General features: G+C 43.3%; 1 pseudogene; it reads left to right on the forward strand.

Annotated features, from left to right (window-relative positions):
* Window positions 1-6483: 6483 nt before the first annotated feature.
* LOC105275413 lies at window positions 6484-10691 on the forward strand (annotated as a pseudogene).
* The last annotated feature ends 6827 nt before the right edge of the window (window positions 10692-17518 follow it).

The following is a 17518-nucleotide window of genomic DNA, read 5'->3' on the forward strand; positions in this document are numbered from 1 at the left end:
ATCGATGGTTATTGCCTGTACTAAGCGCCATATGTAAAGAACGGAAAGGAGGGGGGTTTGTCGAAAGAATAAGTCATCCCTTTGCTGATTTCCTCTCCCTCTCTTTCTCTGTAGATTCGCGACTTCAATCTTGTATTCGACGTTTTCACTACTCGCAAGTGTAAAGAATGATGCTTGCAAAGACGTGGAATTTCTCTGACGGAAAATAAACAGCTCATTGGAAAAATGAAGAATTTACATAATTCTTCACGCGTCAAACAAAAAAATGTGGAAAATTTTGATTTCGATATGAATGTAGGAAATTATTCTTCTCATTATTTGACCATCGGGCACCGAGGTTTTTCGTCGTGCTTTTTTAAAATTGACGTAAAAATCTGGTTGGAAAAAAAATCGGGCAACCATGGCCGTTACTTCGTAATAATTGAGTTAGAGGCGCGGACTGGCGCGCTTTTGTGAGATCGACCGGCCAATTTCGATTTCGCCCCTGCGCCGATTTCGATTGCGTCGATACACTTTCGCGCGCACGTACGCGATCGAAGCCGGTGCCGACGATATCCAATCCGCCTGTTTGGTTTAAGTTTCGACGGTTCCCTTTTGTTTGTTATTTCGCGCGTTCCGAATTAAATGTACCACCCGGTTGGGTCCCGGTCCGCGTTCGTTTTGCTCGTGATTTTTTCAGCTACGCACTCGGATTCTCGTTAACGAGCGTTGTGGAGCAGAAAAAAGTGGAAGCGCACGTTTTTCCAAGAGAACACACGGCATTCGTACAAAGCATTTCAGCAATTTATTATTCTGAAACAACTATTATTATAAAGATAAAAATGTGATAGGCATGATCTATGTTAATCTATGAACAAAATTGATAAAATAAAAACTGTAAAATCAAAATAAAAAAATAATGTAATGAAATGTAATAAGATGAAAATAATTACTGTCTAGTAATTTTTAATAATATGCACATATGCGCATGTACCTTCTCGGTATTATCAATTTTCACAAGGAGAAACTAATTAGCCCGTATCGGCGATTTGAAAATGATTACGGCTCATTCGAGAGGTGACGAAATTAGCGGTACGTTTGCGTGTCTACGATCAATAATTCATTCTGGTCACATAAAAGTGTCCTTATGGTATCCTTCGAGCAAGGAAATTACAAGGCGGATCGCGCGGTTCGGACACCGCCTCGACTAATTGGCACGCAGGACATCGGATTCGCGCCGTTCTCGAATTTACATGAAATCCTGATAAGAGCCACGAATTCCCGAGCTGATTTAATTAGCCGGGCACGGGCCAACCAGCAGAAATATCCATACAGATGGTGCGAAAACGCGCGTCGCCGAACGGGGCGACAAGCTGACTCGCTCATCGGCACGCAAATTGACGACGGTCCGACTGGAAGAGCATTCTCGTCCGCCTCCTCCTTCACATATTTTTTCACTCTACACGCTTCTCATAAAATCCACAAAATTGTCACTGAAAGCTCATTACAATTACTTTATCGATAACCTGCTTAATTGAGGACCATCCTCCTGAATATTCTTGTAAATAATATTCAGGAGGATCTGAATATTCTTATATGAAATCTACGCGCAAGCTTAGTCCTCGGCTGACTGTGCGATCGCACTTGTTAATCAATGTTTTCATGTGTTTATTTTTCAGTTACCAGTACGTATATGATTGACTGATTACGAAAGTTTAGTTTAGTCAATTTTTCAAGCGCTTCAGAATTTTTCTTAATTCTTCTTCCAGAGCTCGGCAATATTAATTAATTTCAGTGTAAAATGGGTCGGTTGAAAATCAAATATTATATTTAACTGAATAAATAAGTCTGCATAAGTGAAGCAATCGAGCAAAATTACTTATTGATCCAATTTATCATCGTTCGAACGGTTAAGTTGTCTTCTTCTACAGAAATGTGCCTGACAAACACGATATATTATTACATATAGAGCACTCTTTTTGCGGGCTTTGTTACTTGAACGGCGAGAGTTGACACTTTGACGGAAAAGAGTGCGGCCGCGAATCCGCGCGGTGATTCGAGTGGCACAAAGGTGCAACGCGGCACCCTCGAGGGGCCTGTGGGAACGTGGCTTGAAGACTTCATTATTTTTGAGGGGAGAAGTGCCCTTTCTTGTTAGAGAATTCCTCGCCCAGGGCGACGAGAGCCCGTCTTGTTAAAATTCTCCGAACTGCGCATAAGCTGGACCGAGAGCTCTTCTCTTCTCTTTCTGTCTCACTTTGTCTCTCTTTTTCTTTCTTTCTCTCTCTTTTTCCTTTTCGATTCTCCGTCTCGATCTTCTCTCGATTTAACTTTCTCTCGACTCTATATTCTGCCATATTTACAACCTTGCAGATTGTTCAAGAAGAGATTGAATAATCAGCAGCATTATATAGTCTGTTTTATAGTGCATATGAAAATTTGTATTAATATAAAGGCTCGATGATGGGAAAGAAGATGGATAGATGCATAAGATACGAAATAAGCACTGTTTGGATATTAATGATATTTTGATATATTTTAGAAAAATATAAAAGTGCGCGAGCTCATATTAAATATTGCCTCTGATAGCCAGGGATTACATCAGAATAATAATCATCTACAGAGTTTCCTCGCGATATACCCGGAAAGCTTATCCGGTTTCCTTTCGCGTGATAAAATCTTCCGTGTGCGCGTTCTGCGTTGTCATTCCGGAGATGTCGTCCGTCGTTTCCCGAAGGGTTCCAATTTGGCGTGATCGCCTTGCCGTACGATAACCGTATCCCGCCATGACGTTCCCCACCCTCGAGAAGAGCGGCGAAGGGTCGCTGTAATCACCCCATGTGCAAGCTCGCTGCGATTGGCCAGCCGTTTAGGGGATGAATCGACGCGCGATACCGCCGCCGGTTGGCCGGATTTAATTAATCGATCGCACGCATTACCGGCCGACAAATGGTGGGCTGGTGGTTAAAGCGTTCGCAGTTAATGTCGGCGATCGTACGTCATGAAGAATAAACAAGTTCCGCTCGCTCGCGGCCGGCTGGCCATAATTGCGAATTACATTACGAGGATTTCGGATCGCGCGCTGTAACACGACGCGCAAAATTGCTCTCGACCTAAAGGTTCGATTCATGGAGGTACCTATTCTGTTGCCGATCAAGATGAAGAAATAAGATAATAAGATTATTATGCTTGGCACTCGATTAAAGGATATTTTATTTTAATTATCATTTAAATAAATTTTTCTTCTTAATCTGTTATGGTTTGGCATATAAGTGACCATTATTCAGCTAATCTATTAAGCTAAATCTATTAAATATACTAAGTCAAATTGATAAAACGTAATAATTGATGTAACAATTGCATTCGATAAGCGATTTTAGATTTTATACGACAGACGTGCCAAAAGCTGCTTTTTATCAAATCTACCGTGAAATTACAGAAGAATAGTAATGCCGTTAGCAGCACGTATGAAAACGTTCCGGTCGTTCGAGCTTTTTCCTTTTTCTCATATAGACATCCGAAGTATCGCCATGACAGGAAGCCGAGTCGCGCATCCAGTCGGCTGCGGGACGAAGCGGGACGGTCGGGGGAAGGCATGTACGACGGTTTCATAAGTTATCGATTGAAAGGGATGGTTGCTGGTGGTGGGAAGCACCCTGTAGTCGCCATGGCGACCGAACCTGCGCCCTGCGAGTTGGACGTTTACCTTAATGCCCGGGAATTACGGGACGTGATTTTCGCCCCGCTTTTCTGCCGCCCTTTCCCGTCCCGCCACCCGCCCTCTTCGTCGAGGGCGCTTTAGGCGATAATGTAATTTTATCTTTCTCCCCGTGGTATTTCACCCCTCCCACGCCCGCAGCTTCCTTCCGTGCCCAGGAATGGCAGCGCGAACGTCTTCTTCGACAAACAACGTTAGTTCATTGGCCGTCCGGCGAATTAATTGGATTCCGGGTGAATTAATTGTGGCAGAAGCCACGGCGGGAACGGAAATTAGATCCGGCAAAATAGAAGAAGCGCCGCCATTAAGCGACGGACAAAGCGCAGCTGAAAGAGGCTACTTTCTTTCTTCTTTTTTGCGACGCTCGCGACGGAGAAAAGCCGCCTCGACCGATAGTGAGGGAATTAATTAAATTTTAAATAATTAATTGCCCCGACTGGGCCGCGATATCATTATCACAGTCTACTTGAGGGCGAAATAATTCAACGCGAATGAAGAGGCATTACGGAATAATGAACGCATTGTGGGGATTCGAAAGAAGAATCGTTACAGATTTAAACAGAAGAAAAAGAAAAGAAAACGTTTTATCGATTATGAGAATATTATGCAATTAATTAGATGTTGTCAGATATAAATATTCCTGACATTTAGGTATATCGATTACACAGTCGCGTGATATATAACAATATATAGTAGTAAGTATAGTATAGTATAGTAAATTACAGTAGTAAGGATTCTCTCTGTGGATTAAGCTTTTTCAGAGCGTTACCACAGGCCACGTTTCATTCCTAACTACGTCGACGGTGTTCGTGCCATCCCCTTGGGGGCTGTACCAACGTAACCCCGCATTAGTTAACTACGCCCTGATTCGTTGCCGGATCGATCCGAAAAACGGGGAGATTCGGTGCGAATTACAGAACCTTCGATCAACGCGCAATTAACTATCAAATTTATTTATTAACTTGCCGAATCGAATAATTAAACATTAAAGAAGTACTTTTTAGTGTAAAACTTAAGTAGAATCCATGTCTATCTCTCATGGATATTTCAATGAAAAATAAATATTTTCATTATCTCACTGTATATTAAATAACTAAACTAGTTAGCCCAGTTTTTAGTTTACTTCATCTAGAGTGTCATCTGTTAGAGCAAACTACTTGGAATTTATAATAATAATAAAGCTGTCTACGCGCACCCGATAAAGCTACCTAATGGAAAATTCATCGTTGTACCGAGCCTGATGCATGTCATTAATTAAGATCAACCGCCTACGGCGCACCGACGGCGAGCCTAAACAACCTTATCGCGTCAACGATCGATCTCTCGCGAAGCATGTTACCACCCTTCCACCCTTTTCCGCGAGCATGCTAAAGCTCAGTTCGCGGCAAGGAGCCTGACACGGTTACCATGGAGTTATGTAAATCGCCGGATTACTCGTCCCTGCAAATTGGAAATCGTAGGGGGAAGGGGAAATCCAAGCCCGCCTTCTCCCAGCTATCATCTCCCGGGTGGATGAGACCGACAAAATGGGGTGGCTCGTAAGGGGTGTAAGGTGCCACCATCCCCGCGGAGTTACGAGCGCACTAACCCGCACACCACCCCCGTCGAATCATCCCCTGGGCCACGTTACACGCATTAGCTAAACGGCGGCTCTGATTGGCCCGCCTCCACGCCCGGACGTTGATGATCTCCGGAACCTCCTTTACTACGGGGAAAAGGTCAAACTGAGGTGCACCCGACCCCGTCGAGCACAAACGACAAAGGGAGGATTCTTATATAAGAGGAAAAACGTGTTAACGCTCAGCGAATCCTTCCTTGAATTTCCTTCCTCTTGCATTTTTCTTTCTTGTGTTTTCAAGAGATCGGTTATTCATATCGATTAATTTAATCGATATCAGATGAATAATTGTTAATAACTGTATGAAGATAACATCACTTGTATTATTTCGTGGCGTCACTGTCACTGCGTCAGTCGTTAGATTTAGAGTAGTTAGTGATAAAAGTTAGGTTACATTGTGTACAAGTATTTGGAAATATAATTTGTTCTTTTTCACTGCACTTCTGAACTAGTGCAATAGTTGGAGTAGAATAAATATACTTTCTTGAAGTGCAGCGAAAAAGAACAAACCTATAATTGTTGGAAATTAAAATTTTTATATCATGAGGGAACCTTCATCTAGTTTATTGTCTTGGGCTCCTGACAGCGAGGCTACTACTATTGATGATATTTTCATTTATTTAGATAAAATAACAAAATTGAAGAAATTACATCTTCCAACATATTTTTTGTCTCAAAAAATAATTATTATATTTAAATCTTAATTTTTCATATTTTCTACACCTCATTTCTTATTTGATTTTTCTGTTCATTATGTAATATGTAACATATTAGGCACGTAAATAAATTCGGTGCTTTTATCTTTAATCAAAAATAATATATATGCACCTAATATACAGGGTGTATTACTAAAGAGTGCTATGTACCAGGGACATTGTATAATTTTTTAAAAAATTTAAACTGCTCGAAAAGTGCACTTTAAGACAGAAAAGCTCTTTAGGAAATTCATAGTTACGTTTAGAACTATATGAAAAGTATTTTAGGAAAGCCAGAACTCCGACATTTCGACCAGCGTCTCACCCTTTTCTGTCTTAAAGTGCACTTTTCGAGCAGTATAATTAACCAATAATATCAAATTTCTACAATTCATTAGCAATTTTTGTCTAGTCTTGCTGAATTTGATAATTTTTCTTTAAACTCTAGAAATTTCGTTTGTTAATTGTGCGATGCAGCTTATAAAACAACTTTGGCGCAGAATATTTTCTTCATCGGTGCCATATGCGGTGGGTTTCTGTTCGGCTGGCTGTCTGACAAGTATGGTCGCATTCCAGTGCTAATCGGCACGAATATAATGGGATTCATCGGTGGCTTCAGCACGGTATATGTCACGTTCTTTTGGCAGTTCTACCTTTGTAGATTCATCGTCGGTTTTGCCTTCGACAACATGTTTGCCGTCGTTTACATACTCGTGCTGGAATACGTCGGTTCTAAATGGCAAACGTTCGCAGACAATATGTCCTATGGGATATTCTACTCTGCGGCAGCAATGTGCCTGCTTTGGATCACCAAGAGCATCTCTCGGATTGGAGAATGTTTGCTTTAGTCAGTACCGTTAGTGTCCATCGTTGTTACGCCCTTTGTCGTTTCAGAAAGAATCAGGTAAACAGAAAAAAATCAAAAGGAAGATTGAGAAGAATGATACTCATAAATGAGTTTTCAGAATTTCGATAAATTATTTTTATTAGATTATTTTGTAAATATTAATTCCCTATTTGGATTTCTCATCAAGGTGGCTTATCAGCAAAGGAAAGATTGAAAAAGCGGTGAAAATCATAATGAAGATTGAGAAGATAAATTTCACAAGTGTACCGCAAGACATCTACGAAAATTTTCTCGATGACTGCGTGGAGACCGCTGAAACTCTAGCGACGAAGAACTACAGTACTCTTCAGTACTCGCAGTTCTCTTCAAGACTAAGAGATTACAATAAGTTTCCGGTAACAGTCACGATGTGGAACAAGAAAATTGAGCGATCATCTTCCACCACCTAGAAGAACAACTCTTTTGTTAATAATCTCCTGGAGCGCGATCTCAATGGCATACGACGGTCACATCAGATGTTTGGACAGTCTAGGCAGGGACATCTTCACGACGTTTACTATCGCTTCCTCGACGGAGTTCCCAGCGGAGATTTTAATAACATATATCCTTGACATCTGCGGTCGAAGATTGAGCCTGTTCGTCGCCTCTTCAGCCTCTTCGCTGCCAGTGTGCCAATCGGCATCTACTTCATCTCGTTCGTCATGGTCGGCAGATTCTTCATCAACGTTGCGTCCAACGTCGCGCTGTAATTTGCCGCGGAATTGTTACCAACCGTGGTGCGATGTGAAAGTGTGCCCTTCATTCACATCATGGGATACGTGGTTTGCATCCTGAGTCCCTTTGTAGCATTCTCCAGCAGAATACAATACAATTGATATACAATGATATTTTTGGGAACCATATCCATCTTTGCAGGCTTCTTATGTCTATTCTAGTCCAGAAACTGTCAAGGAACAATTGCCACAAAGCTTAATGGTATTTAAAAGCGAAATTTGTCTTTTAGAATTACTTCTAACCTTTAGAGATGAATAGTTATCTTTCTTTCAGTGACAGTTCTTTCAGGTCATAGATAACTAATGCAATGACTAATATGCCTGTTGAAGGATGTCTCTCAAATACAACTCTTTGTTGTATTTAAGATGACGAACTCTTTGGGCTCGATCAGAGATTTTGGGAGACTCCGTCCACGAGGAAAAAAGAACCCATGGCGCCCATGAACCATCATTTGCGTGCCAAACGGTCGGTCTCTCGTAGGGGTGCCGTGTTACGAAGCAGCATGGTTTCCGGTCATCTAGGCAACGTAAGGCGATATGAGGCTGTAATGGCGGGGATGGAACAACTCGATGATAGGCTCAGAGGAAGCGCCTTAGGTACGGCTACGCCTATGGAATACGTCGATTTATTCAGAAAGAGTTACAAAGAGAAACAGAAACAAGAATCAAATGTGTAAGTCAACGCGAAAAAGAAGAAACCTGCTAAGGAAGAAAAGACCAAGTTTGCTAATGCGCGAGAGACCGAGAAGAAAAGGTAATCAACAAGCCAAAATATACTGCATATCAAGACAATGTTCAATCTTTGAAATTTCATAGGAATGACGGAAATGTAACGGGGCAGGGAACGTCGAAGGACCCAGAAGACGGACGTTGAAACATAATTAAGCAATTCGAATTTATGTATTTAATAGATAAATTCATTTATACATGCTCTGAGAAATGACTTGCGCGATCAAGTGAGTTGTGTCTAATCAGTTTTGCCCTTTGCACTGCAGCTACTAATTAGCTTGAATTAAATTATTCGCTGATTAGCCTCGTATTGATAAGGAGGAGGAGAAAGTACATGTTGCTCCCAATTTCGCCTGTTATTTTTCGCGGTGGACCGAGAATTCCGAATATAGACGACGAGATAAATGTTACGTTAATTACTAGAATTAGCGGCAACAGGCCCGCAATGTGGTACCGACATGTGGTAGTATTTAGGACGTGTCACGTCCTGCGGGCTCGGATTTCGCTCCTTTTTCTACGAAAACACACAAACTCACTTCACAGTGGGTGGCGGCACTAAAGTATGTCTCGTGTTCCCACTTATATTTCTCTTATCAAGCCGTCAAGCAAGATATACTGTTCTTATCATAACATTGAACTAAATTAACAAGGAACATATATACGAGTGCCCAGTGAAGCAGAAAATATATGTACGTAGGTATGTAACACCACGTTTCTCCATATTATATTTCCATTATAACGAATATTAAATACATAATAAGTAAATTATAGAAAAAAGTTTTTTTAGAGTTTTTCTTTTAATCAAAACCCTTTCTAAATAAATTATTATATATTATAATATATAAACGTAAAAAGTCGGACTTCGCCTTCTATAATTGATCTATCTGTACGTGTTACATAAAATACAACTTTATCTACTCTCGCACGTTTCAAACATATCGACTTCGGAAACCATGTTACTCTATCGGCTTTTTTACGAGGGTTCTTTCGATCCTTTCACACGCCGAAAGTAATACGAGACGAACGCTCGTCTTGTCATTCGACACGACTAATGGGCTCATAATGACTGAGTGACATGTCCAAAGTGCCGATGAACTAACCCAAACTAGATTCACTGACCGAAAAACCTCTACTAACTGCTGCAATATTTTTGCAGATCTTGTGCAGCAGTTTGCGAAACGAGCAATTTTTTTTTGTATTTCTGTTGCAACAGCAGCAGCAAATCGTAGAGAATACTGTGTTACAATGCATTTTCAATTAAACATTCAGCAAATTAGAAAAGCAAATAAAATAACAGAAATCTATTCTGATGAAAAAAAATATAGAAAATGCGATCGAAGTCAAAGATATAGTTCGATGAAACGAGACTACAATTTTTTTCAGTGAACCCATGCGGCGACGTAAAATGCAATTGATTCAACCGACTCCTTTATATTCGAAGAGATTTTTCCAGTGAGAAGAAAAAAAAAGGAAGAAGGAGGCGTCCTCCCTCCAGCAGGATCGACTGCACGTCGACGCAACCGAAAACTCGTAAAGGCGAGATTGCCTGCTCGTTTTACGATCCTTCCATCGCGTTTTCGGGATTATTTGAGAAAATGAAATCCTTTGTGGACCTCGCTCGAGTGGCTTTGAGATACGCTACGCGCAGGGAAAACACAGCTAAAACTGTTTTGGGGCGCGGGGACAACGATCGTGGGGGAGAAACGCGAAGTGCAGCATCCACCAGTGACGGTTCGAGTATAGACTGCAGCGGGGGATGGTATGGGGAAAGGAGAAGGAAAGAATCGGGAGCGCAAAGTGGAGGCGAGTAAGAGCGGCTCTAAAATGTAAACCAGCTGGAAAATCGTAAAAGCGAAAATGTTACAAATGTAACAGCTCTTCCTCCCTTCCTCGCGCCCTCCATCTCAGCATGTCTGTGCCGCCATCCTTGTCGGTGACGATGGGCGTTGCGGGGTTGCAACCTGCGCACCGTGGAAACTGGCGAAAAAAAGCCAGATTGCGGGGGGTGTGAGTGATGGACGAGGAGGGAGCACGGCAGCGGGAGGTAGAGGGAAAGGCCGGGAAACGAGATACCCGCTCGCATTCGTCAAGCGTTTTATGGCGGACCACGTTCTACGAGCCCAAGGACTCCGGGAAAATTCCGAGCGAGAAAAGGCGAGGCCGTATAAGGACTGCGAGGGATGATGCGAGGGATCGTACACTATGTTGCTATCATGCTAGAAATTTTTCTGTCACTTATCTTTTCTTTTTTTTCAGAAATATGGATAATGGTGAGACTTTCGAGACTTACAGACGAAAGTTATTATGCTCGCCAATTGGCGAACGGGAATAAGTGCGGGACAATAAGCTCTGAGGAGGAAATTTGTTTAAAGTTAAGGCGGAAACAGGAACAGGATTTTATGGACTTTCTTCTAATTTAGGGAAAACTAGGGCGAACTGGGGACCATTGTTCACAGTGAATAATTTGACATAAGTATGCTGAGAATTTCCAGAAAGATCGGAAGCAGTGGTGCGATTCGAAATCGAGCGAGATTAGTATTATACGATTATATACTATACGATTATATTATACGAAAGACCGACAAATGTGATGTAATATTTTTTAATATATATGATATCTGTAACATAATCTTACAACAATTGATAAATTTCGATATATAATAATTCGGGGAGGATCGTGCCGCGATCGAAAGGAGCCTGTAGAAGAACTTACATCAGACTGAATGTGATTTAGGATCAATAGCATCCAACAATCGGATGTGACTCGTCGATCGACGCGGCGCAGCGCGGCGCGGGCGTCGTAAATTCATTAATAAATTACGCGAGCCAATTATAATTCTGTCCAATTCCGTGGCGGGCGTGGAGCTAATAAATCACGGTAAAGCAACTTGAAAACAAACCGAGAGAGAGAGAAAAAGAGAGAAAGAGAGAGAGAGAGAGAGAGAGAGAGAGAGAGAGAGAGAGACGAGGAAAAGGACAGAGACACGGAGAAAAGAAAAGAACGGAGAATTCATTGTGTCTTTACGACAGCAGTCCGATGAACGAAGTTTCACTTTTCACTTCGCATTCAGATCTGAACGACAAATGGACGAGAAAGTGATTAACTGCAGGCTTGTGAAGGGTATAAACAGTATACCCGATATGCTGGTAAATTAAAAAATGATTCTCGAGGTACCAAGATCTTCAGTTAGTGTAACCATTTTCCGCATTTTGCTACATCATTCATCCTTTTCCAAGGTTCAATAAGGGCTTACGACAGACACTTTAAGATAAAATAAGTAATTGAATAAATTACTATCATTTGCATCCCGATACACATAAATCCCACCGTCACTCGGGACCCGTCAATCGGAGACTTGTAATAAAGCATAATTACAGTTAACGAAGCACTCATGTTAGAGAGTGGCCGACATTATGATCGTACGTAATGATCGGCGCGCAAAAAGCACCGAGAATGAACGAGATAAAGAAGAGCAGCAGCCTCCCAGCTGCCGGCAAGTATCCCCAAACAGTCTGTCAATCACGCGACGGTACACAATATCGGCCGTCCGATAATAAAAACGAATATAATTTCAATATAATTGCGCCCGCGCCGGTCGTGCCAATCTCGTTCCGCGAGTGAATCGAGCCTCAAGAAGGAGAAGCGTGACGAGGGAGCGTGTCTCGGCAATCGACAACGGCAGTATTACGCCCGTCCGTCGTATGAATGGATGCGAGCTCCGTTTTTTCTCTCTCTCTCTCTCTCTTTCTCTCTCCCTTTCTTTTTCTTCCTATCTTTCTCTCGCGCTCGCTAGGGGAGGTGGTTACGCATCCGGTAGCCGGCCCATTCCGGGCGCTTAAAGCGTCGAGGAGCTTTTTAAAGACGTGGCCTGCGTCTCGGACGTAACCGGGACGGCCTCGCTCACTCTCGGGTTCTTGGCCGGCGAGAGCTTACTTTTTGCTCGAAATCAATTTGTAGAGCACAGTCGATTAATTCCGTGGCCGGACCAGGTGGCTGGCTCTCCGTCGAGAGGAACCGAGAGGCAGAGAAAGAGCGAGAGGAGACTATGAGCGCGACTACGAACAACGCTCGCCGTGCGCTCATATCGGCTAGGACGCGATCCCGTAAGGTCATCAGGGTTCGCGTAACTGGCCGATGAGTGTGCCGGTGTGGTCTCGCCTTCGGGAACCGCTCGTCTCACCTTCTAACCAGGTCTCTCTATTCCTAGAAGCTAACCGGCTCGTATAAATTAGCTAACATCCACGAAAAATGAGATGAGTCATATTTCACTAAAAAAACGATCAAAAATTATGTTCCTTAGGTCTCGTCCGGATGGAATAACTATGTAGTCGTACAGGAGCACGACTACATAGTTATTCCATCCGGACGAGACCAAGGACATAATTAGGATCGAACTTCACTTCACTTGGTAAGTTCGTTCAATCATACAATTAAACTAATTCCTCGAACGGTGCCGCGAAATTTATAAATTTACGAACAAAATAAAGCGAGATGAAATAGATTGCTATCGGACATCCCTTCGATGTTCTATTTCTCGTTCCGCGAGTTCTCGCGAGCATCACCGTTCACGCGGTTGCGTAGATCGCGTAAGATCATGCGGATCACGGGAGTGCTCGGTACCGGCGATTCTCATCGCAGGATCGCGGTTATTCGAAGGCACTTAAATTCGCCCCGGACTCGCGAAGGAAACTCACGTTCCTCCGGCTCCAGTTCTCCGCTAGCTTCTCTCGACTACCGGAAATCGTTGGGCCGCTTCCTCGATTTCGGCGTACTCGGTTTTGTGGCGCAAGAACGCGCAGTAAAACCGCGCTAAATTGCCGCAATCTTGGTGCTCGTTTCATTGCGTTCGCCGCAGCTTCCAAAGGCCGTTGAGAGGAGACGCAACGACGACGCAGTGCAAGCAACGTAATCGGTCATCTTCCCGTTTCAGCCACTCTAGATATCCTTTTTATCCACATGTATATTACTAACAATAAGTACATTTATTTTTAAAAAAATATATCTGTGATATGCACTCTCTCTCTCTCAGGTAAAAAACGAAAGTTTCATTAACATCAACAAATTTAGATAAGCTTTAGATAATATTTAGATAAGACAATAATGTCGATCTTCTAAAAATAAAATTAAAATAAAATGCACAATGCTTTTACTTTAATGGAATTTTCTTAGCTTAAAACATTTAAGATCGATTCACATTACGACACGGACCGTCACGTACCGGCAACGGCACGACAAATAAAATTCGTATGTTTAGACTGCTTCGATAACCGTCCGTCAGTAGCATCAATTAAGGCCATCACACATAAAATTCCGTAAGGACGTAAGACGTAAGCGTAAGCAAATTGACCAATCCCAATGGAGTATTGGGCTCTGGAGGGGTTATGGAGAGCCCAATACTCCATTGGGATTGGTCAATTTGCTTACGCTTACGTCTTACGTCCTCACGGAATTTTATGTGTGATGGCCTTTAACGACAGGCACAATGAATCATCCAATAAATTGGCTCTCATAGTCTTACTTTTAGACCACTGATCGGAATTACTTCCACTTTTGAGGATTTTCAAGAGCTACGCCTACTTCTTTCCCCTTGCCTCTCTGCACGGCCGGCGAATCCTTCAAGTTACGGTCAGGCATAGGACTGTCACATGTCGGCAGGTGCTTGCGAAGGGGGTTTCCTAATTGTATAATTAAACGAACTTACCTGTAAGTGAAGTTCGATTATAATTATACCTGGTGTCTCGTGCGGATGGATAAAGAACTATGTAGTCATGCTGTGCTGACTGCATATCCAACAGAGTTTTAAAAACCATAAATAAAATGGAAAAACGGGGCCCTTCAGTCCCGTCGCGCTGCGCACGGCCCGCGGCGCCGCGCACGCACGTAACCTCATTATTTCAAAGTTACGAGGCAAATCGCCTAATATAGAGGGAGGGAAGAAGTTCAAGGCTTTGGGCGGGGAAAGTCCATCCGGACGAGACACCAGGCATAATTATAATCGAACTTCACTTACAGGTAAGTTCGTTTAATTATACAATTATGCCGTGGTGTCTCGTCCGGATGGATAAAGAACTATGTAATTGTTCAAAGCGCGATTTGCCGAGAAGTACCAAATTAACATAACACTTGGTACAATATCCAAGGAAGCAGGTACATTATAAAGCCTGTACATCCTCCAAAGAAAGGAACTGGGCGCACCTGTGGGCGCAAAAAACCAACCAAAGAAATTAGAACAGCAACAGACAAATAAGGGTTATAACCAGTCTACGATAGGAGACTCCTGAGACTGGTATAAAAATAGTATAATAATATTATAAGAAGAACGATCAATCCGCAAGCAAAGTAGCTGCGGTAACGAAAAAAGAAACAAACCGAAAACATTGATCACGCTCGTTTTCGTGCCGCCGGAGCGACATCGTCGGGTCAGGACGACAAGGAAGTACCGCAAATTGAGTGATATTCCGCTTACGAGCGAACGGGTTATACAGGAGGGCCGATAAGTGCCACACGTCGGAACCAACCGTATGTCTTACGAAAAGACGGGAGACGGAAATAATTACAAGAACCAAGACAATTAGCCCTCATAACGAGGCATAAATTTCGGAGTAAGAAACAAAGATTTCTTGATAAAACAAAATCCAAAAGGCTCGCGATGATAGTCTTATAATAATAAGTTGTTATCACGCAGGATAGAGTAAAGAAATATAATCGACCGCATGAAGATTCCTGGCGGGGTCGAGATAGAGCGCAAGCAAAAGGAACAATACACAGATCCAGACGACGGAAAAAACCGGGAAAAATAGATAGCAGTTGCGCGCAACTGGCGGCTAATGTTATCCGAATGTCCGGCATCCGAATGATGGCTTGACCCATAGCGAACGATAAACAGAGATATAACGACTGTGAGAGAGTAGCATATTGATCGGATCCTGGCGCTAGAAGAAGGACTAGTGTCATAGTAACAGCGGTACAGACAGAAGAAAATATAGACGCCAACTTGGCCAACGGGCGCAGATACAGATAGAATGAGATTATTGGGCATGTGGCAACCGAGAAGGACTGTATCGAAGTAGAGATATAGTATAAGGAGTATACAATAGCAGAGTACAGTGCAAGAATCGGCAAATATATCGGGTAAACTAATCTGCTTTCACACTGTGAAGGCGAACGTCCTATGGAGTTCCCAGTAATTGAGGCAGATCATACTATCGAGATATGATAAACACAGCAATCGCTCCTAAATCAGGGGCGAAGAACCAGGAAGCCTCAACGTTTCACGGTTGCTATTAATGCAACCAACTCTGCGACGAGAAGACTAAATGCTGTCTCAGCCCGATTGGACGTCGGAGTTAGCAGTAGTGATTCAGCATCGATGACTGGAACTCTTGATGCGGCGACTGTAATGACAGTGCCGAGGAAGACAATATAAAAAACGAGAAAAGTAAGTATTGCGCTGTGCGCGCCATCTCCGTCTATCTCCGATGATATTGCAGACTTGAAAATCTGCGGCAAAATACGCTAAAGCATAGCACACTATTAGCACAAGAGCGTGAACGTAAAAAGTGCTAGGAACAGCCGTTCCGAAGCACCAAACCCATTCACATGGGGGGTTACCTTCTATGGAGCTCGTCAGCTCGTTAAAGGTACATCAAAGAACAGAGGACCCTCGAAGCCAGAGCGAGCTGTAGCGCACTAAATAACGTTAGAGAAAACGCCAATCCGATTGTAATCTGAACTCAGATATCCGGAGGGTGACATCCACACGCCATAGGTTTGAGAATGAGTCTCCAGGACCAAAAGCTTCTGCCTCTCGGCTGTCTTGAAATGAAGCAGGTCATATAGAGCTGCATAAACGGGATAGGGTAAACCGCTAGAAGCAAGCAATTATGTGTGTGAAATCTCGGATAGAGCACCGAGGATCTCACGACACATTCAGTATCATTGGCAGATCGGTAGATAGAATCGTAGCTGCAACCCAAGCTACATTTGGCGCCCAAAAAGAAGAATAGATCCAAGAAGGCTGACATCTTTCGTCGATAGACCTCTTCCAGAGCGTCTAAAGGCCGAAAATCGTGTAAAAATACGATGGATTGAGAATTCCTCCGTCGCAATACCCTAACCAGGGGGCAGACGGTCGTAGGAAAAGTGGAAGGTGTCGTGGACAGGCCACGAGACAAAACCATAAAGCTCGTTATTAATAACAGAGAAAGAGAGGAGTGCAACGATACCAGCTGAGATGCGTTCAAGATGCACAATGTCGTACAATTTAGCATCCTGAGGCTATAGTACGTCAATCTTCCATATATAAGATGGAGACCGGAATGCGTTCAGTTCGTGTAACTTTAAGAAGAAATTCATTCCTCCGCAAAAAGGCAATAGCTCACAGGCCAAATGTGATAAGTATCAGCGAAGGCTCATAACCGCTAAATATCCGCAATGCAGTGAGAGGCTCTCCGCGCGGACAGAGACCACTCCGACAGATAAGAACGGAACAGCGGTGATGCGGAAAAAGGAACTCGTATAGTCGGTAAGCCGAGTATCTGAGAGCAAATGTTATCTTTCGCTCTCGATTCGTGCAGACAGTCAAACAACCCGTTGATTCTGCCGGGTGTAACGTCAGGTGCGAACTCAGGAGCAGGAAGACGACATCCTGGTGCGGCACACTGCGAAAAAATCCTTCCTCGATTGGTGATGCGAGGATACATTACGCGGAGGGACTGTTTATTTTGTCCCTGCCGTCGTGACACTGCACGGAGAGAAAGGTCGAGCCGTGTCGGGCGATACAAGCCCGACGGATGGTTGATGAACCTGCAGGTAAGGCATATTACACGCCATCTTCGGAGACACTGCACAATAGATGGTGCCACTCGAACCGTTTCTGCAGCCATTAGCGATAGCCGCTTGCGGATGAAAAAATGGATCCACTGGGGTCACCTGAAGATCATTTCACTCGTGAAGTCGAGGAAGCTAAAGTGAATGCCTGTCGGGACAAAAAACATTGGATGCAGCTCGACCAGCCGATTGCCCGTCACTCGCTTTACTGCTGAACGCGCTTAGCGGCGATCCGACACGAATAGCAAGACCGTTGTCAAAAAGGAGGAGCCGGTGGTAGAGGCTGGCAGACAAGCTGAAACAATCCTCGTCGTCTGAAAGAGACGAAA

The sequence above is a fragment of the Ooceraea biroi genome, chromosome 2 (assembly GCF_003672135.1).
Source record: "Ooceraea biroi isolate clonal line C1 chromosome 2, Obir_v5.4, whole genome shotgun sequence".
NCBI lineage: Eukaryota > Metazoa > Arthropoda > Insecta > Hymenoptera > Formicidae > Ooceraea > Ooceraea biroi.